Genomic DNA, 23,271 nt, shown 5'->3' on the forward strand with positions numbered 1-23,271 from the left:
GCATTTAAAATTACGACGTTTCAGCCCACAGGACAGGCCATCTTCAGGCGAAGTATGATTAACGATAATTACAAATTCAAAGTAGAAAGTAGCACTATTACTTTTCACATAGCATATGTTGAATTATAAGTATAAGGAGAAAGTCGCAAAAGTTATACTAACCAGACCATTACAACATTCTATAAACAAGTATCTCGGAATTTCTTTACCTCTACTAATTATAAATATAATGCATATAATTACGCACTATTGTATTTATTTTCACATGATCTAATTACCATCTATCGAAAAAAAATCCTCCTACGACACCTACGTTAATCGTGCCAACAACTATGCATACATAAAAAACGACCTACTAACTGAACTGAAATACTTAAAGAACATAGCATTATCTAGAAGTCTTACACCCAACACCATAGAAAGGACAATCCGAGGGTCGCGAGTTCACACCAAACAAATCCTCCTACGACACCTACGTTAATCGTGCCAACAACTATGCATACATAAAAAACGACCTACTAACTGAACTGAAATACTTAAAGAACATAGCATTATCTATAAGTCTTACACCCAACACCATAGAAAGGACAATCCGAGGGTCGCGAGTTCACACCAAACATGCTCGCCCTTTCAGTCGTGGGGGCATTATAATGTTTCGATCAATCCCACTATTCGTTGGTAAAAGAGTAGTCCAAAAGTTGGCAGTGGGTGGTGATGACTAAGCTGCCTTCCCTCTAGACTTACACTGCTAATTTATGGACGGCTAGCACAGATAGCCCTCGTGTATCTTTGCGCGAAATTGAAAACAAACGAACATTCGCTGAACTTAAAAACAGTAGAGAATATTCACACAAATTACAATATTTTACCTATCAATAACAAAAAACGCAACAAATTTGTTTCATTCCCTTTTGTTCCAAAAATTACAAACGAAATCACTAGACTTTTAAATAATTTGAGCATTTACTTTAAAACTGTATACAAACCTTCATATAAAATTAACACGTTACTATGTAACACAAGAGAACCTCTACCCAAAGAACAAAAGCAGGACATTTATAGCATTCCTTGCGAATGTGGCAAGAAATGCATAAGACAAATGTCACGCTATTTAAAAACAAGAGGCGAAGAACACCAGGGTCTCATGTGTAGAGGTGAATTTCAGACATTTGCTTTAACATATCAACAGGCCGGGCATGGCCAGAAGTGTATTACGTTCAACTCGTAATCTGAGGGTCGCGGGTTCTAATCCCTGTCACACCAAACATGCTTGTTCTTTCAGCCATGGAGGTGTTATAATGTTACGCACAAATACCACTATTTGTTGGTAAAAGAGTAGCCCAAGAGTTGATAATTTAGGGAAGGCTAGCGCAGATAGCTCTCGCGTAGCTTTGCGCGAAATAAAAACAAACAAACATATCAATATTAAATAGGTCTCAAAATACTACGGAATGAAATCCTCCTACAACACCAACCCAAGACCTAAAAATAAAGGAGACTATTTAGAAACAGTAGAAATAATCAAAGCTTACGATCTCTCGCTAAAACCGTGAGAATGGACACAGCGACATCAACCATATTTGGCAAATTGTATTCACTAAGTGCATAACTGACCAGACTTGTCTTTAACTGTATCCGGACACCTGCTGACATCAGTTCTGTTATATAATGTTATATAAACTGTGTATAGCTTAATACTGATCACACCTGAAGAAGCCAGACCAGTGTTCTGTTGAAACATGTAGTACATTCCAACATGAATAAAAAAAATTCCTTATGCATATACATCGTTGCGTGCTTACTTACTGACTTGTAGACAATACTTGGCTGAAAATAAATTATAGTTTCACTAAACTTAAAAACTTAATAGATCCATATAATGCTTCGTACCCTTAAAGCTGCAGGCACAACTGGCTGAAATAAACTATAACTATAGCTCCATTTTTAAAACAGAAAATAACCTAATAATGCAACATTTCTATTTATTATTTTTTACGTAGCACTCTAATTTGTCAAAGTAGATCTGTGTATTTTCCTTATAGCAAAGCCACATCGGGCTATCTGCAGTGTCAATAGTGGGGAATCGAGCACCTGATTTTAGTGTTGTAATCCGTATTGTTATCGCTGTGCCAGCGGAGGACAAAGTAAAAAGTAGATAACTTCAGTAAATAGGAAATAACAAAGCTCTACTCATATAGATTTAAAAGGAAACGTGAGAGGGATGACCTAAAAATAATTAGTTGTATAAAACATAAAACGACTTTATAAGGTCTCTTATATTATCTTTCACCCTACACTTAATTAACATGTAATACACCAGATAGTTTCATTGAATACCGAATTACTTTGTAGGCTTCTTTCTCTAATGGAAACGAGCTGCAATTAGTTTCAATAAATTACCACCATGCAAATAAGGCTCCACGCCTATAGTTGTGTGAACTGCATTACATTAAGCCTAATCCTTTAGGATTTTTATCAGAACACACTTTCACCAAACGCTGTTGAATTGCAACTACTTCGTTTTACAAAATATTAAGTAATTATAAGACTTGTCCACATTTGCTAACATTTACGATTTCGCTCTAAAATGCTTCATCTTGGCCATCATGTTACGATAACTCGTTGAGTGATATATTGTTTACTAGTTGATTTTTATTTCGATAGTGTTAACTGAATCGTGATTTTGTAACTTATTTGTACTTGTAAGCTACTCTCTTTTAGTATTAAAAACAGACTATAATTATTGTGTGGACTGTATTGTGTACATCTGTTAACCTGCATTTTGATCATGTATCGGATTGATTTTAAGTAATTAGTAACGGAAGAAGAAATACATAACTGGTACTGGATATTTTTTAACTCCTAAATACAGAGCTAGCTAAGTGAGTAAGCAAAGTAGACATTTGCCACAAAATGTGGGAACGGCAAAAATATTGTAGTGAGGAGACGAAAAAAGGGAGATTTTGAATAAAATGAAGAAGAGATATGAAAGGAACGGCACAAGAGAGAATTAAATAAGAGAAAAATAACATTGCACAGCCAACGTTATCAAAACAGTTGTTTGTTTCTATAGAATTTTCGAGTAAAGCTACAAAAGACAGAAAAAAAACAGGTGCTGTCAGCTCATTCTCCTCCTTACGTTTGAATGTTTGAATTGATATAAATAGGTGGAAGACAACGCTCAACATCAATTGTTATACTTCTCATGTCTAATTTACTCGTAGGCTTTAACTGTTACTCATAGCTGATGTACGGCTCTGAAGTGCCGAGTGTGTTTGTCTGGCAACGGGATGTGAACAACGATCCTTAGATTCGTAATCGAGGCACATTAACTAATACACTACACCAGGGCCCAAACAGTAGAAAGGCATTGTTTTATACTTCAGTGTTCCTGAATCAAGGCCAGCGTTTTGTTGTTGTAGGAACTTCAAAAGTTTAGACTTGCCTGGCTGCTTGTGGCTTTATAGTCAACATGCTTGAACTGTTATATAAAAAGGTGTGACTTCGGTAGAAGAAAGTTTTGTTTAATCACGAAATGTTGAATGACATTAGTCACATCACTGAAGTTTTACGAGATTCCGTGTAAGTGGCTAAGATCAAACGTATTGAAAAGGTCTACTGCGTGTGATTTAAAGCTTTCACAAATTAAATGGAAACTGGCATTTTATTAACGGAGGAGACGCAGGAGTCTTGAGTAGTTTGTTCATTCATTCGGTAAAACAAATTTCTGGGTGTATGCAGCAAGCCCTTTGCTTCAACACGATTTGACTGATTGGTACGAATGGCTGAAGAACATACAATAAATATTTAGTGTATTTTTTATTTTTGTTACTAAAAGCAAAGCGACATTGCTGTGTCCACCGAGAGGAATCGAACCCATGATTTTAACGTTGTAAATCCTATGATGTAATTACCGTTGTCCATCCGAAAGAAAGTCGACTGGAAGCATTTGAAAATGTAGAGTCAGAAAGAAAGGAACTATAAATTCAACATTGTGATTTAATAAGGGAAGGTATTTTAGAGAGACTTAAATCTGTCATTAAGTATTTATCACAACAGTATTTTTCACTTCAAGGAAAGTCAGACTGTTTAGTATGTGGAACTACTTACACATTGGTGGGCAATCCCCTTTCAAGAGAAACAAATGAGGAATCGAAATATAACCAATGCAGAACCTTACGAGGCCAACTTTATCCCTCAAATTTTAAAAATAACCTTTGAATTGTTGTGAGGTCTTGCTTCTATAATTGTGGGTAATGATTTATCTTATTGACTGATATTTTCAATGCAAGAAAACAGATTGTATTAATTGTAAAGTGCCCAGAGGATTAGTAATAAGCAATAATTATGGTGATTAAAAGAGGCTTATAACAGTAATGTGCGATTTTTTAAATTTCAATCGGCACAATGGGCTATCTAAGCTCTGTTCACTGCCGAGAATCGAAATCCATTAGAAATCTGTAATCTTACCATTGACTCGCTAGGAACCCACAAAAATAATAGTTTTAGAAATAAATTATTTTGAATATTTTTACATTTGTTGGTGCTTTCAATTTTGTTTATATAATGAGTCTCGTCAACACTGCCGAGACAGGTCTGACGGGTTTTCTCATATTCTGGGATCAAAAAGCAAATTATCGCAACTGTATATTAAAATTCAAACTTTTATTGAATTATTTTATGAATCTCTATCAATACGTTTGATATCAAATTGTAAGTTATAATTTATATTTTAGTATTATACATTAGTTAGTTTCTTAATTTAAAAGTAAATATTTTAAACAATAGTAAATTTCGATTTTTGTGTTTCGTGGTATGTTGAATGCAGCATTGGTTCAAATTAGATGTTTCCAAGTACAGAGTTTATAGTTTATTACGAATTAGAAACTAAATTAGTAATATTGACAAGTTACGTTATAAGATAAGAACTTACAATCTTTTCTATTATTTTTAGTTATTATGTGTAGTCAATCAATCATGGTGGCCCGCCAGCCTTTTCCGTTTTGAAAACACTTGCTCGCATACATCTACTTCGTCCTGTGAAGTGTAAAAAAAAATTCGAAAGCTCAGAATATTCTGCATGTATTTTGCTAAGTATTTGTAAAGTATTTAGATGAAAATACTTCTTTATTCTCATGGTAGATTCCAAGTGGTAAAGTAAGACATTATTGATCTGGAAAAATGATATTTTTAGACCCAAATACAGCTTAGTTACTAAACCTGATCGATTATAGTGAAATTCTGTGGTATTGGTTTAGTAATTTATCATTTTTGTTGTTTAAAAATATATATATGAAACTTTAAAACGTGGAAAAGTTGTTAAAGCTTACCAAATTACGGCAAGCAGCAAACGAGCACAACGTTCGTAACTAGAAGACGTAAATGTTTTCTATACTTTTTAATTTACTGTTCTATGGTTTAAGAAAACAATTGAAATACAATAACTTATTTGCAATAGCACATATACGTATGTAATGTATTATAACCGAAATGTGATTGTATTTTACAAATTACTGGTCATTCATTAGAACACAGCCAAGGTAGGTCAGTTTGTAAAGGCAAGTTTTATATTATTGGAAACGGGAACATGAGTGCACGTGCGCCGCGTCATTCAACTTCTGTAATGCTAGACAGATACGACTGTCAATAAAGTTTCAATAAAATAAAATAATTTTTTTTTTATATATGTATAATGTTTTGAGATTTAATAATTTTAGTTTAACTATTTGTTACAACCTGTAGTAGTTCTAGAACTTAGAAAGCGTAATTTATATATTGTGGTTACGAGGTTGGTCGACCAACCCTTTTAGAGATACAGTTGTAAAAATGATAGATAATATATAATTGTTTCTGAAAAAAAAGATTGATTAATATCAGGAGATTGTAAAGATTTTGCATGTGAAATTTGACAATTTTCTGATGCATTAACTACTTAGAAAGTGATGATTCGCTTTTCCCCTCTAGTCAGCTATTTGAAATTTGGGGATAGTTATGCCTTATCCACAGGAGTTCCAACTAGCGTTAACGTTTTGTACGCATTCGCATGAGTCTCCGTTGAGGTTGAATATACCAAATAATTTTAAAGAAACTATAGTTGTAAAAATACATACATTTTATCGGTAAATTCGTTATGTGATAGTTTAATCAGCCTAACAACTTGATTGGTTATTACTTCTTCTCTTTCTAAAATATGATTAGGATGTTTCAAGTAAAGTTTATGAGTAAATATTGACTCACATTGTTTTTGATATTCACAATGCTTGTCTGCTGTTTTTGATGTTTTATGAATTTTTGGAGACCTAAATCCTTTGGTATGGATGCATTGTAAATGCTCTGTTAAAAACATATCATGTTCACCAAAATTAGGATTAACCAGAAATTTACTTTCATTGTCTAGTGCAAGCAGTTCACTTTAGCGTTGCGCTAAGAGCTAGCTTTTAGTGCCGGAAACTTTCTTAAACTATAAGAATAATATAGATAGCGAGGAAGATTGGATTTTGTAAATTATCCTTAAGGTTTTTAGTTAATAATACAGAAAGAGTAGTTTGAATGTTGTTACAAAGCATTTACCTTTAATTAATAAATATGTTCATTTAGTTTATTCGCTATTGCATAGTGCTTCGAGTATTGACAAGAGAATATGTAAAAATGGCGAAGTATGCTTTCAGAATACCCCATCGAAATACATAAATCATCTACCATTATTTCTTCAGTTGTAATAAGGAAACGGGCATGACATAAAGATTATTAAGGTTAGCGGATTCATACACTATTTATTTTCAACTTCAAAAGTATTTCAATAGACTAACAGTCAAACTGGGACTGTTAGTAGCGCTTTGAGAACAATGCCCGTGATTCTTCCGTATTTTTAATTTTTTGAAAATGATTATCCTTTGAAACGTTACAAGAGTATTATTGGTTGTTATATGTAGTTTCTAACCGTTATTCTGTCGAGAATGCTTTCTTTTTCCGTTTTTGGTAACGATCAATGATATACATCGAAATCGTAAATAAAAATTTAAAGTTGCTGTACAAATGTTACAGCTATTAAGTAATATAGTAACAAATAACAAGGGGATGTGACATTTACACCATGTATTTAAATACGTTAGTTTGTGGTGCTGAGGGCTATAAATGGAAGAAGTGTAGGCTAATTCCATGCTAAAACATAAATATACAACAGAAATGTTATGCATTTCACTCTCTTTCTTTTCACTTTTCAGCATTGAATTTCATAAATACAGATAGTTTTATATTCGAATAGTTATGTACAAATGAGCATATCTCACTCTAGGCATAAGAAATTTAAAACACTTTTTCTTTTCTTTTTTTCTGGTTGATAGGTATTAACTGCCCCAAAACATTACATCTCCCTGCTTACTGGCAATAATTTGAATTTTGTATATTATTAAACGAAGTAGTTGCTTTTGAAACTAATGATTATTTTGTCTTATTTTATAGGTAATATTAATCAGTCAACCCTGTTTCTTTCGATTCTGAGTTTTGCGCAAAGCAACTCGGGGGCTATCTACGCTAGCCTCCCTGATTTTGAAGTGATAGTTCAGAGGGGAAGCCCGCTCTACAACATTTACAGTCAACTGTTAACTTACTCTTTTATCAACGAAAATAGGTTTTGATTGTCACATTATTTTGCCCCCGCGGCTGAAAAGTGATGACATTTTTAAATTTAAAAAAGATATTTTATTAATTCAGCATAAAATAGCCGTATACGCTATTAATACAACACAAGTGTGACGTTTTAAAAACTAATTTTATTAGAATAATTAAAAAAACAGGGAATCAATACCCCTCTCTTAGTTAGAATGCAGATGTGTGTTAGATACCGTAAACTGCAAGACCTTATTATCATATGATAATATTTATAAGCCAATAATGTGCGTAAGTAGCCTGTTGTTCCAGGTTTTGGAGATTTTCGTACTTTTACTAATTTGTCAAAAATGGATAAGGAAGTATTACATATCGGTAAAAACAAAACAGCAAAAATAAACGATCTAGTGACAGTCAGGAAGTAAACAACAACAAAAACAAACTATCATGTATTTCTTCTGGTGACAGCTAGAAGGTAAACAAACAGATGTAATCGTGATAATGAATAACACCAAACTAAAAACTTAAATGCATAAGTACCAGTAGCTCGACAGTAAGTCAGAAGACTTACAACGCTGAGCATCAAATTTTGATACTCGTGGTGTACTCAGCCACTGTGTAACTTTGCGCTTGACAACAAACATAAAAACCGAACTTGATAGCATGTATCTCGAACAGTCTGAAATTGGCCACACAATTTGATAAAACCACGGATGTTGCAAACTTGCTTCAATTTCTGGTGCTTATATGAAACTGTCGTAAAGGAGAAGTATGTGAAAAGTAACTAACTTCTTTCCTGTTGACAAGTTTTTGTCATTATAAACAGTCTTTCTTGGAGTACACACTGATGGGGAGTCACATTTATGGAAAACAAAAAAATAGGCTAGAACCAAAGTAAGTTCTCTTGCTCCAGGTGTAATATTTGCGTATTACATCATACACAAATACTAGATTGAAAGAAATTGCAACTCGAAGGAAACAGAATGTTACAAGATGCTGTAATCTTTGTGTAATCAAGACCTTTGAACAGCAGATTGTCTTCTATTCTTTATGGAGACATTGAATCCACGCTCAAGAAGTCCCTGGTGCATACAGAGGTGTGCTGGTTGTCTCGAGGGGAGGTATTTATTTTGAAGCTGAAAGACGAACTTTATATATCTTTAGTTGAGGTATTGGCGACTTATAAAATGGCTCTGAATTCATTTTAAAGTGAAAACATTTAGCTTATAGGTCTACATTTCTTGACGTATTTGAAATCTAATTACAGTTTTGGACTTGGGAGGTCAAACCGTTTGGAGTGATGTATCTGACAACACCCAAGGTCTCAAAGATTAATTTACTTTAAACCTACCTAAAAAAAATCACTTTTAAACTACTAGAGATTCTGGTGAGTAATAAAATAGAATCAAGTTAAGACGCGCCCCATTCTAAGTAATAGTTAATACAAAATAAATCTTATAGATTAATTTATTGCGTAAAAGAATTTCATGTGTCTCGGGTACTGAAAATAGCCACAGTTTACAGTGTATTTTATGAATGAAAACCTTAACTAACCATTACACGGTCGGAATGCCAATATTTTGTAGTTGATTCGTCAGCTTATTTGCTCCAAGGAATTTCTGAATGCTGGTTCGTAAAAAATTATCCTGTTGAACGTGTTTTTGCCTTTCAGTTTCACACTAACATACCAGTGCAAGTCAGCGGCCAATGTTTTCTGTTCTGGCAACAATTAAAACGAAACGGGGGTTAGGCTTTGCTAGGTGGTAAGGGCATTCGACGCATAATCTGAGTATCTCGAGTGCGAATCACCATTTCAGCTGTGGGGGCGTTATAATGTAGGTCAGTTCTACGTTTGTTCGTAAAAGAGTAACCAAATAGTGAAGACCAGTTATCTTCCCTGTAGTCTAACACTGCTAAATTAGGGACGGCTAGCTTTGCGCGAGCTTAAAAGAATGGTTTTGGAATTTCGCACAAAGCTACTCGAGGGCTATCTGTGCTAGCCGTCCCTAATTTAGCAGTGTAAGACTAGAGGGAAGGCATCTAGTCATCACCACCCACCGCCAACTCTTGGGCTACTCTTTTACCAACGAATAGTGGGATTGACCGTCACATTATAAAGCCCCCACGGCTGGGAGGGCGAGCATGTTTAGCGCGACTCGGATGCGAACCCGCGATCCTCAGATTACGAGCGCATGCCTTAACGCGCTCGGCCATGCCCGGCCCGTAAGCTTAGGAACAAAAACGTAAGACTTAAGTTGAAGCTTGGTGTTGTAGTATTATAATTTATAGACTAGACATATTAAAGGTAAATATAATGTAATTGTTGATGCTTAGACTTGACGTGTAATTTTTATGATAGTAGTAATATATCAATATGAGTATATTTATATGTGTTTGGAGCACATGTGATATATACATGCGTAAAATTTCATTTATTGAAGTAGAACAGTCACAAGAAAAGGTTCAATATTTTCCATGTTACCAACGAATAGTGGGATTGACCGTCACATCATACATCCCCACGGCTGGGAGGGCGAGCATGTTTAGCACGACGCGGGCACGAACCCGCGACCCTCGGATTACGAGTCGCACACCTTACGCGCTTGGCCATGTCGAGCCCTTGCTTTAAAGAAAGAAACAAAAGAAAAGAGCAATCTCGTCTACAGGTAGAGTAGAACTTCTGAATTACTTTGTCAACAATTCCGGCCTACTAGTGGCTCAGCAAAGAGCCTGAGGGCTTTCATCGCTAAAAACTTGGTTTCAATACACGTTTTGATCACACTACATTGTGTAGTTTTGCACTTAACAACAATCGAGAAATTAGCCAAGAATGGACCTCATTCCAAACTCAAGCCTATCATTCGCACTAAATTGGCGAGTGAACTGAAGCTGTTTGCCTTATGCCATGTACTAAACGCACGTTTAGCTTTTGGATACTATTAAAAAGTTTGTGGATAATGTATTACACTTAATCTAGCTTTCCACGAATAATTACACAGTATATCGAGCGAATCTAGCAGCATACTCGTGTAAGTATTGTACGGGCACTAACTTCACTCGAGTTAGTAGCTGAAAATAAATCATTGTTCAGGTTGATGATTCAAAGATTGGAATTGGAGCAGTATTCTTACAAGAACGTGAAGATGGACAGTGTCCGGTAACGTCCGTTAGTAAAAGCTGTTGAGTAGTGAGAACTAGTCCATGACTGAACGAGAGTGTCTAGTCATCATATTTGCCATTCATAAGACTCAGAACTACCTATACGGTGCAAAACCTGCAATGCAAGGATCATGAAGTGAGAATTATACCTTCAAATCTATCAACTTTGATTGAAGCCACCAACAGTACTGCAAATGTTGGTGCAGACTATATGAGTAGACTTTGCGCACAAAATGAAAACAGTCTTTGTGAACTGAAAAGGTATTTGTATATAGTGTGAAAAAATATATTTTAAATATTTTTCCTGAAGATGGGCTTATATGAGACTGCTTAGTCTAATAGTTATTATTAATTTATTTGGAGAAGTAATATTTAGTGGTTATATAATTTGTCTGCAAAGAGAATTAAAAGTAATTATTTTAAAGGCAATAGTTATAACTAGTTTGGTTGAGTAACTCAATAAGAGTCATACAATGTGTGTGTAGTTTAATTGTTACAGTATTATTGACGCCAAATTACTCGAGTATTCGGTTTTATCTCGTTTCTTTAAACGCGTATTATTTCATTATGGCATCATATAGTTTATATAAAGTTCGAGGTTTCAGTGAACAAAATATAAATAAATTAAAGTTCAGTCAGAGAAAAGTTATGAAACTTGAAGTTAACCAGCATGTAGTTGATTAGCAGGGGCGTAAATCCTGATGGGATGGGGGGATACATCCCCCTTCATTTTAGGTGGGGGTATGGTGCATACAATCATCCCCCCTACAGTTTGGTCTGTTGAATTGTTTTATTGCATCACAGGCCTACAAATTGTGTGTTTGTTCTTGTGATTCTCGTGTTCTCACCAATCGAATTAGGCCTAGATGTAGGCTTTTTCAGTAATAGAAATGTACATCTTTAATATAGGCGTGCTTCTAAGCTTTCGATCTAAGCGATAGTTCGTAAGTATCAGTCAGTAGGCCTAAGTGTACATGCAAGGTTGTCACTGAATCTACCTACGTCTTGTACGTAGTGTAAGATTAAGTAAAATTTTCATCACAACAGATTGAACAGAGCGTGAAATTCGAAAATAGTACTCCCAAGCGTAAACTCCTGTGATCTAAATCTGGCAGGCCATTGTAGCTTGTAGCTGCATCAGTCTTGTATGTATATTGTGCTGTTTTCCTACGTCATTTGTTATTATGCATGTCTAGCCGGTTTTATTGTCGAACGCCTTACTCTCCTTAGCTGTCGAAGTCGCTGACCATAGTGTACGTTTAGTGTACAGTTAACGACAGGTTCGGGCCGCTCGGATCCAGACGCGCCCTACATCACCCCCCTCCACTCCCTCAGCCTCAATTTTACAACAGGGCTCATTAGACTTATGTTTGTGGCCCTCATTCATCCATGAAATTTCAGATTATCACCACTCTCTAATAAAGTGCTAGTGCTTTATGGTAAAAGAACAATATATTCTCTTATTATAGGTAGTAAAAATATTGTATTTTCTTGTATAATTAGAACACAAAAGGAGCGATTTCAACGGGCCGAAGCCTCTACTCGAATTGTATTGCTAGTTTTTGTTTAGGTGTTTTTGTTTAATAGACGTGCTTGTAGACATTATATCACAACGTGTTTGCCTTTTGATAAGCCTTAAAAGGAATATAATATATTTGTGATTGTTTACGTATTTTTCGAGAAACTTGCAATTACTTGTGTTGTAACTAGCACACATTATTGTCCCAGCGATGCCCAGCGGCAGTCAGTCGGCTCGATAGTCACTGTGAGGTTCGCGCGTTCAACTTAAATACATTGTACAGTTCAGTTCTACTTCCATTCTGTTCTATCTTCGTTCGTTGTACGTTAGAGTTTTTAATAAAGACTGTATTTTAGCCTGTTGAGTCATCTAGGAAACAGATTCCAATTATGACAAGCAAGCGTCTGAAACTTTCCGATATTAGACAGTTCTGCAAGCCAGTTACTAGTAATACAAGTGACAATGCAGATGAAGATAATCTAACAACTTCAAGCAAAGGAATAGAAACTTACCATACAGAGGAAAAACCATGTTCATCAGAGGACGAGTCTGAAAATGCTTGTGCAACTATTGAACATCATGAACCGCCAGATAGTTGTGAAACAAGTTTGTGCAGTAATGAAAAATCTGACACTCCACAGATACAGTGTGGAAAGTCATATCATCCAGACGCACAACTAATACCACGACAGAAAGCAAAATCTCAAAATATCAACTTCCATGGCAAGTGGTTTGGTGAGTTCCCATGGCTGCACTTCGACAATCAGACTCAAAAAGTCATATGCTTTCATTGTGCCAAGGCGGAAAATAGAGTCCTTTTTACAGGGAAAATGGAGAGGCCAGTGGAGTATACCTTCATATCGACCGGTTTTTGCAATTGGAAAAAGGCAAAACAGAAATTCGGCTTGGCATGGCCAAGCGCGTAAGGCGTGCGACTCGTAATCCGAGGGTCGCGGGTTCGCGCCCGCTCGCGCCAAACATGCTCGCCCTCTCAGCCGTAGGGGCGTTATAATGTGACGGTCAATCCCACTATTCGTTGGTAAAAGAGTAGCCCAAGAGTTGGCGGTGGGTGGTGATGACTAGCTGCCTTCCCTCTAGTCTTACACTGCTAAATTAGGGATGGCTCGGTGCAGTGGGCTAACAACCTACTCAAATACTTGTTGAAGAATCCGCAAGCGATTGCGGCCCTATGTTCCTAAATGGAATCTAATGGTGATAACTAACTAAAACAGAAATTCAATGAACACCAATTCTCCTCTCAGCATAGATTTACTATATCTCCAGAATGTTCACTTGATGTAACTCTAGTGACTGTCCAGCTACATGATGGAAAAAAGAAGCAGCAGGAAGAATGCAAAAGAAGTCTAACCAAAATATTCAGAAGTTTACGATTCTTACTGCGTCAAGGTTTAGCATTACGTGAACATACTGATACGGAGGAGAACTTCCTGCAATTAATGAAGCTCCTGGAAGAAGAAGATCCTGGGTTAACGGCCTACTTGTAAAATGCATGAAACAAGCCAGCAGGTGTTTAGTGAAGTGTTTCTTTTTATGAATATTGTGCTTGTATCTCCAGTATCCAGCTGCGAATGTGAACGCAGCTTTTCTACATTAAGACGGTTGAAGACCTGGTTAAGGTCAACTATGCCTCAGTATCGCCTTAACCATGTGGCAGTCTGTCACACTCCCAAAGATGAGGTCAACAAGATAAATACAGAAGAGCTTATGAAAGAATTCATAAACAGATCATCACAAAGGAGGTCTACGTTTTGGAAACACGTAGACTAGAGGACTAAACGAATCTTACTTCAATGAAAAGTATGAATAATTATGTGCTACATTGTACTGATGTGTAATTTTCAAGAGTTCGCAAGGACATTTTAATTATTTTTATCAAACAACATGAACAGTTTTTCAGTAGATATAAACGTATCAAGGGTAGTTACTAATTTTATTAATATTTGAAAACGTAGTTCATGCAATGAAAGTTGTTAGTAACCTTGCCAAGTATAATGGCCATCTTTGATACTGTGCAGTGTGCAGGAATAAATTCATGTGGCAGTTAATTTGTGACACATTTGTCCTTATTCTATTAACATTTTGAAAACTGTTCACAACACCTGACTTACACAAACCTACATGGAAACCTTGAAGTATCGTAGCAACAAGATTACTCTGAGACTGCATGTTTACAGCTTTCAGGTTTACGTAATCAGAGATTACCAATTTGCAAATTGAACAGTCCACATAAGTGGTTGCAAAAATCATCCCCCCATCGGGTGTAAAAATTCTACGCTCCTGTTGATTAACCATAACGGGCGATATTTTAAAGTGTTTGTTTGTTTTTGGAATTTAGCACAAAGCTACTCGAGGGCTATCTGTGCTAGCCGTCCCTAATTTAGCAGTGTAAGACTAGAGGGAAGGCAGCTAGTCATCACCACCCACCGCCAACTCTTGGGCTACTCTTGTACCAATGAATAGTGGGATTGACCGTCACTTTATAACGCCCCCACGGCTGGGAGGGCGAGCATGTTTAGCGTGACGCGGGCACGATCCCGCGACCCTCGAATTACGAGTCGCACGCCTTACGCGCTTGGCCATGCCAGGCCATTTTAAAGTGAGTTTTAGAGTTTAATACAAATAAGAAGAATAATTTGTCTCGTCACAGAGTGTTTTTACTTTAGTAATTGAATTACTTTGACAAAAATGAGACAATTTTTTTAAAGTTCGTGAAATGACGTCAAGCAAATCTTTTGCGAATTAATTTAATCACGTTTAGTGGTATAGAAAACAGCAGAAACAATCAAGTATTCACTATAGAATTATTTCAGTTCTGGCCCGTTTTGAACACGCAACTGAAAAAAAAAAGAGTTTATTCACAAAGATTAATGTTCATAGAGTTTAGTTAACAAAAATCTAACAAGTTATATTACACGTTACGTATTTCTTTTATCCTGTGAAACAACTATTTTGATTCTTTTTTTTTAATTGTACATCTTATTAGTTGGTTGTTAGTCACAAAACTGTACAATGAGTATCGAAACCCATTTTTTAGCCTTTTTAAGTCCTCAGACCTTCTGTTATGTCAATGAGTAGCTATACGTCTAGAATTTATGAAATGTGTGTCAGACTGTACAGTTTTCATTGGCACAATTAACCAGTTAAAAACACAACAAAGTTCTGAGTGCTGATTAAGGTTGAGGGAAAGTCATTTTAAGCTGCTTTTTGAAACTTATCTTGGGGTTTCTCAAAAGAAAATCGTATTTAACACATTCAAATAATACGTTTAGTACCCCAACTCTACTTCTGGAATATTAAGTTATTTTGTTATTAGATTAAAAGGCACAGTCTTTGCATCTCACTGTTTATATACAATATATAAAAGTTGTGTAAAAATTCACACGTAGGGGGTACTAGATCACTGTAACTACCCATGTAGCCCTCGTGTAGCTGTGCGCGAAATTCAAGACAAACCAAACATAACCTTTTCAGTGCTTAGTACCAGAACTCATCAGAGAGGCTAATTTTATAACACACAAAGCCTCATTTATATTGTTCACAGTGGAAACCCTTACAAAGTCAGTAAAGAAATTATCCTGAAAATTATTATCAGATTTATTAAGATAATGTATTTATTACTAGTGTACACATCACATTTCGCCATTTTAATCGTTTAACTAGTTAAAGCCAATCGTTAGTTATAAATATGAAGTTCCAATTGGTCCATTATTATTTACAGTAATTATAAAAATCTTTCAGCTTATTTAAATGTAAATTAAGTATGTTTGTTTTCGAATTTCGCGGAAAGCTACATGAGCGACATAAATTAATAACTTACTCTGTGAGTGTGAAAATAGTTTATTTATTAATACTTTTCATAATCATATTATTACCGGTAAATTGGAAATAATAAAGATAAACTATTATGTGAAATGCTTGAAAAAAGGATAACCACAAAATGCAATAAGTAAAATATTCTAAAATCTATGGAAAACAACAGCCGTGAATATACAGTGGAGCGCCATTAAGCCGCGGACCAGTAAACCGCGAAATCGCTTAAGCCGCTGTAGCAAGTCTTGTCTTTTGATGTATTAAATCTACTACCTAGCTTTTTAAAGTTTCTCACACTCTCCTTGTCTTTATAACTTCAAGGGGATATTTAAAAAGGATTTGCTTTAATTTGGGAAATAAATAAAATATATTGAAATAGAAATCGACCGTTAATCTACCTTATCCGTTTTCTATGTCAGCTTGATGCAGACCGCCATTGTTACCGAATCACACCTCTCCATACATTAAAGTTAATCCGCGGTAAATCCGTGGAAAAAGTGATCAATAATTAAAGTATTATTTTTAATTCGATAATCCGATATTTTTATGGAATTGTATAAATATTGGCCACAAACCCAATAGAAATCACTTCAGTTTCTGAATTAATAGTGAGCATATCATATTGACATGGCGGTCGCATGTAACACGGGAAGACGAAATTTTACAGGGAAAAGCGAACCATCGCAATGCATTGGTCGTTTGTGTTAAAACGGCACTTGTGAATTGTATCTGAATAGTCTATACATTAATATTATAATGATCACGCAATGGCCCGGATGAGGCTCCTCGGCGGAGCTGTTGGCAACTTCGGCTTTTCAGTCACAAAGGTTTAAGCCGCGGTTAAGCAGGTTGACCCCCCAAATACCGCGGCTTAACGGTGCTCCACTGTATTTTGTAACTTAACTATATCAAATCTAATCCACCAAGATGTTTACTGGAATGGAAGTTTTAGGTACTCAAAAAATAATATTTAAATTATCCCGTATAAAATTAGAGAAATACCATGTAGATTTATCGTTTCATCAGTTAAAAAATAAGATTCAAGAATTATAAGAAAAATGTATTTTTGTTCCCATTGATAGAGCTAACTGTAATTTTCATTTGTAAAAAGCTTTATACATTAATTATGATAATCGAATTCAAACTCAATGACCAATCTAAAGATACAGTAATTAATAATTTCAGTAAAGCTTATAAAAAACCTTTATCTTTAACCAAACTATTATTTACATTTACCTTTTCTATACGACATTCCTAAACTATAAATCTCCAATTGAATTTAGATTTATTTCTAGCTCAATGAAAACAATTATTAAAGAACCGACCATTTTATTAAACATAAGTCTCAATAATAAGAAGCATACGTTTTGAATAATAAAAAATAATTGACCTATTCTAGAAGGGCTTGGCATGGCCTAGCGCGTTAAGGCGTGCACTTCGTAATCTGAGGGTCGCGGGATCGTGCCCGCGTCACGCTAAACATGCTCGCCCTCCCAGCTGTGGGGGCGTTATAATGTGACGGTCAATCCCACTGACCCTGAGTGGGCTCCCTTCACATCTACTTTATACGTTCTATTGTCCAGAAAGTTAGATAGCCAGCGAATAATTCTCTTGGGTAAATCTATTTCTGTTAACCGGTAACCGTGTCAAATGCTTTCTCAATGTAAGCAAGCTACAGTGCATTCGTTTTTGTTAAAAGCTGTCTGTAATTGTTTCAGTTAATCTGATTAAGTGGTCTGCAGTTTGTCTATATTTTCTAAATTCGTTTTAAATTTCGGGTAATTTTGAATTTGCGTCTGAGTATATAGATAGTCCGTTACTAATTATTCTTTCTAAATATTTGCCGATGCAATTGGTCAGACTGATTGGGCGGTAATTGTTTGGTTTGTCTGCTAGCTTTCCTTCTTTCTGGAACATTAAAATTACTGCTTCCTTCCAAGAAACAGGGATATATCCATCTGAAGTTAAAATGAGCTGTTAGGTGTTTATATAATCTCTGAGTACCATTTTTTAGGAGGATGGCTTGTATACTATCATCTCCAGGAGTTTTGTTTTTTTGTGTTTTTGATAACTATTAATACTTCTGTTACTGTTATATCTTTTATTAGTTGATGAGTGCTGCAGTCTATTGTTTTCTCTGGTTTTATTGATGTGTTTACTGGGAACTTTGGCATGTATATGGTTTTGTTCTGTTCAATGAAGTTATTGACTTTATTATAGAAGTATCTGTTCATGCCTGGTTCATGGTGTGTTTTGAACGTGTGATTAGGTGGTCTTTAAACATCTCTGTTTTTTCTAGGTTAGTGTAAGCTGTTTTGCCATGTGATTCGAGTGATGGGTACTCTTCGTTTGTTTTCCTGCGTTGGTATATCTTTTCAGGTGTGTCCAGAATTGTTTTGGATCTGTTTTACGATTTAATTGTGAGCAGAAGGTGTCCTAACTGTCTTGTTTTTGTTGTCGGATTTGATGTCTTAGTTTATTTCTTATAGTGTTTATTTGTGTTTTTAGTGTCGGATTCCGATTTTGTATGTACTGTCTTCGTAGTTTTCTTCTTTCTTTTATTAGGTGTATTATTTCTTGATGTGGTTGCCATATGTGTGTTGTTGTGAAGTCTTTTTGTTTCGGTATTGAGCTGTTGGCTACATGTTTTAGGCACTCAGATTATATGACTATATGCATCTATATCTGATGCGTCCATGGCAAAGTTTAGTACTTCAGGTGGTAAAGTTTGGTCTATGATTGATTGAAATTGTGGCCAGTTAGCTTTCTTATAACTTAATTTATCTTTTACTTTAATTTTGTTTAAGTGGAGGGTGAGATTGAAGATGTACCAGACTGGAAGGTGGTCACTAGCTATATCGTGACCAACAGAAAGTTTACGAATTTGCGACACATATTATACGAACACAGGCATAAATCCAGTATTTCACTGGTGCCATGTGCGTACGAGATGTGTTGGTGTTGCATCATTTAACAAAATCATATTAGTTTCAGTTAGAAATTTATAAAGTATTTTTACCATTGAGTTTGTACATATACAGTTAAAGGGGGTATGTTTACTATTTAAATCTCCTACAATTACAAAATTGGGGTTGTGGTTATATATGGAATGTAATATATTGGCATCTAATACTTTGCTAGGAGAGCAGTAAATGCCCGCCACTGTTACTTCAATGTTATCTTGATCTCTTACGTCTGTTGCTACTGATTCATTGAAGGAAGGTATTCTTAGTTCCTGAACTATAAGTTCAGTTTTATACAGTAATAAAATTCCTCTGTTTGAATCTCTCTTATACTTTCTATCCTGTCTGATAATAGAATATCCTTTTATTTTAAATCTGTGGTAGTTATAGAAGGCTGTTTCACTAATTACAAAGACATCTGGTTTTATGGTGGTGGTTATATCTTCAATCTCATGTTTCTTGAAAGCAATAGCACCCTGGATATTGATATGTAGTGCTGTGAATTTATCCATGGTTGATAGAGTTCATGATATATGTTGAGATTTGTGGTAGGTATTTTTGGATGTTTTTCATAATTATTTTAATGACTATGTCCATTAAACTGTTTTCATTATTTGGATTAGTGTATTCGGCCATTATTTCAAAGAAAGTGGAAGTAATGGCATCGGTCAATGTATTTTCAATATTCACAGATGTGATTTTATGTGTGACTTCAGTTGTTTTTGGTAAATCTTCACTAATTATTGGTGTGTTTTTTTCTGACTGTGTAATGTTTTTTTGACTGTTGCAGCATGTGAGTTTAGTTGTATGTTTGTAATGCAGGTTATGCTTTCTGGTTTCTGAGTGGTAGTTGGTTTTTGATTGTTCTTGGATTGTGTGTGTCTTTGACTTGTGCGTGTCTGGATTTTTAATTTCGTATATATGTGTCTTAATTGATTTATATTTTTGGCATCCTTTATAGTTTGCCATGTGTTCTTCCCCACAGTTACAGCATTTTGGTTTGGGGTTTTGTTTAGTGCATTGTGATATGTGATGATTATCTCCACAGTCTACACAACGCGCAGTTGCTTGGCATGCTGCTGCTACATCTCCAAACCTTTGGCATTGGTAACACTGTGTTACTACCACTGACGGTGTTTTAGTTTGTTCTACAGTGTATCTTTGATACCATTATTTATTAGTTGTGTTATGTCCTGAGTGTTGTCTGTAACTACTTGAATTAAGTTTGTTGGTTTTTTATTATGTTTGAAATTATGCGTTCAACTGAAATGAATTTTTTATTTTGTTCTGTTAATGCTTCTTTTATGTCGATGGAGTAGTGCAATCCCCGGATTACGAAAGATCTGGGTGTTGATCTCGCTCCAGACAAGTGTATGGTAATGTGACCTCTTTTGAAAGCGTCTGAAAGCCATTCTTTTAACAATCTATTTAGGTCAGCGGGTTCCTGTCCTTGAACCTGAACCCCGTCGTAGGGTAGACGCTTAACTTTACTAATGTTTGTCTTTGGTTTACACCTGTAAAATTTATTAGCTAGTTGAGGGTGGTTGTAAAACCCTGGAATGCCGAAAATGGCATATTTCGGTAGTTTTGTTTCAAATTTTGAATGTGTTTGTTTATGCTTGTTTTTCTTGTTTTTTCTGACTTCTAGTCTTCACAAGTGTGAATCCTTCGTCGTCAGAAGTAGCTTCCTCACGGTCTGAGTGTGTGTTTATTTCAATATCCAGGGTGGGTTTGTATGTGTTTGTGTTTGTTTCAATATCTCGGGTGGGTTTCTGATTACTTATGCTATTACTCGTTATGTTTTCATTTTCTATTACATTGTCGATCGGTGTAGCCTCAGCTCCACTGTCAATAGAAGTTGTATTAACATTTTCTTTGCTCATTTTACATATTTTTCTTTTTTTCCTTACTTTACTAGTTGTATCTTTAACTGGAGTTGTTTTTATCTTTAGATTTTCTTTTGGCAGCTGTATTAAAGTTTTCAGTTGAAGACTGTCGTTCAAGTTTGTGCCACCTACACTAGACTTACTTATTTCTCTCTTTTCTTCTGTAGTGTCGTCTGCTTCAAGAAGCCTTGCACTGTAGCCCTGCCGCTCTTCTTCGTTAGTTTTTATGTTGATTGGGTTTCCTTTGCATGTTTTTCTCTCTCCTCCTGTATTTCACGCAACAGAGTGATGTTACTTCTCAGTTTTTATTTTTATTTTTTTTCCTAGCCTTCCAGTATACTATGCCACTGCCTGGGCCCGTTCGAGACCGTCTACTATCAATCACACCACACTATACGTTCACACTTCTTAAGAGCCCACAAAATCGCTGCTTATCTCTTCTCTTGCCAATAACGCAATCTCTTGATTGACTATTTTTAGTTGTTAATAAGGCTATTCAAACAATTTTGCACTACTTTATGCGTATGAACACCTTATCGCATGTATAGGTCTAGTTCGAGTCTGAAAATTGATAGTTACAGTAGGTGGTGGTTGGGAGTTATACTAGTCAGTTTAGATAACTGGTTGGGTAGGGCCCGGCATGGCCAAGTGGGTTAAGTCGTTTGACTCGTAAACCGAGGGTCGCGGGTTGGAATCTCGGTTGCACTAAACGTGCTCGCCCTTTCAGCCGTGGGGGCTTTATAATGTTACGGTCAATCCCACTATTGTTGGTAAAAGAGTAGTTTCAAGAGTTTGCGGTGGGTGGTGATGACTAGCTGCCTTCCCTCTAGTCTTACACTGCTAAATTAGGGACGGTTAGCACAGATAGCCCTCGAGTAGCTTTGTGCGAAATTCACAAAACACAGATAACTGGTTGGGACCCTTTATACTAGTGTAATTTGTTTTCTGGGCTACTAATTAGTGCCTTATCACCATAATGCGGGCTCGAATGTCATCTTTAAGAGGTAAGTTTATTTAACTTACTTATTCGCAAATGGTAAGACCTTCTTATTGGCCAGGTAGTTAAGTCACTCTACTCGTAATCCGAGCGTCGCGGGTTCGAATCTCTGTTGCACCAAATATGCTCATTCTTTCAACCGTGTGGGCGTCGTTGGTAAAAGAGTTGGCGGTGGGTGGTGATGACTAGTTGCCTTCTCTCTAGTTTTACACTGCTAAAGTAAGGGTGGCTAGGGCAGATAGCCGTCGTGTAGTTTTGCGCGAAATTCAAAACAAAACCAACCTCATTGTTTATTTATTTTTTATTCTTTTTTTACTTTAGAGAGCAGTCACTTTCCCACTACTGTTTGCAGGCAGTGAAGAGTGATATAAGTGTGGGTCGTTGTGGGCTTGAGCACCCACATCCCGCTCTCCATATTTTTATGTCTGTTCCTATCATTATTTTATTATTCTTGATGTGAGACTGGCGAATGGAGATTAAGACTAATAGACGATGTATCCCATCACAATGTGGGTCCAACTTATTCTGCTACCTTATAGTTTTATTTTCTTCTTCTTTATAATGAGATTGAGTTATTAGTTCTATTTCTTTTTTTGTAAAGATTGGCTCCAAAATGAGACGTCAGTGCTGATACACAGAAATGAGTGTAATTTTATATTTTGAAATTATTTTGTTGAGTTGGGTTAATGGCTTTCTGCACACATATCTCGTGGAATTTCACATTTTAGAGAGAACTGATTTTATATTTAAATTGACCAAACAATTGGCTCCCCCCCCTCGTGGAAGCCCATGGACCGTGCGTGTCCCAGTAATTAGCTGTGTAGGTTCCATTGTTCTTCTGTTACCAAAAACAATATACATTTCACATTTTGGAACCGTGGTGACGGTCGACTCCTAATGTTTGTTCTGGTAAGAGTATATCAAGAGTCAGTGGTGTCGGCTACCTGTGATCCCTCTAATCTTTCACTTCAAGGGACAGCTAGCGCAGATACCTGTTGTGTACGCATGCGTAAAACTAAATAGAAGAAACTGACTTTATATTATAGACTTAATTTTCTAAAGTCAAGCGAATGTATTTCATTAGTGTTTTTCATTCCATTAGTTGTTTTTTTTAACCATCTAACTAAATTTTGAAAATACATCAGTTACACAGAACAAGTTTTTCCTGTTGTCATTAAGAGTATCGAAAGTTTTTATATTACGAAAATTCGTCAGCAGCTGATCGTAAAATCCTACTGCTTTGGTAATATTACGCGGATCATTTCTCTTTGCTTTTGTCTGTTTTCTCTTTTAATGAGTATGAGTTTT

General features: G+C 35.8%; 1 long non-coding RNA gene across 3 annotated transcripts in view; it reads left to right on the top strand.

Moving 5' to 3' along the window:
- Positions 1 to 23,271, top strand: part of LOC143249086 (uncharacterized) — an 86,131-nt gene that overhangs the window by 608 nt on the left and 62,252 nt on the right. The gene's annotated exons all lie outside the window — the stretch shown is intronic.

Source organism: Tachypleus tridentatus, chromosome 4, assembly GCF_004210375.1.
Source record: "Tachypleus tridentatus isolate NWPU-2018 chromosome 4, ASM421037v1, whole genome shotgun sequence".
Lineage (NCBI taxonomy): Eukaryota > Metazoa > Arthropoda > Merostomata > Xiphosura > Limulidae > Tachypleus > Tachypleus tridentatus.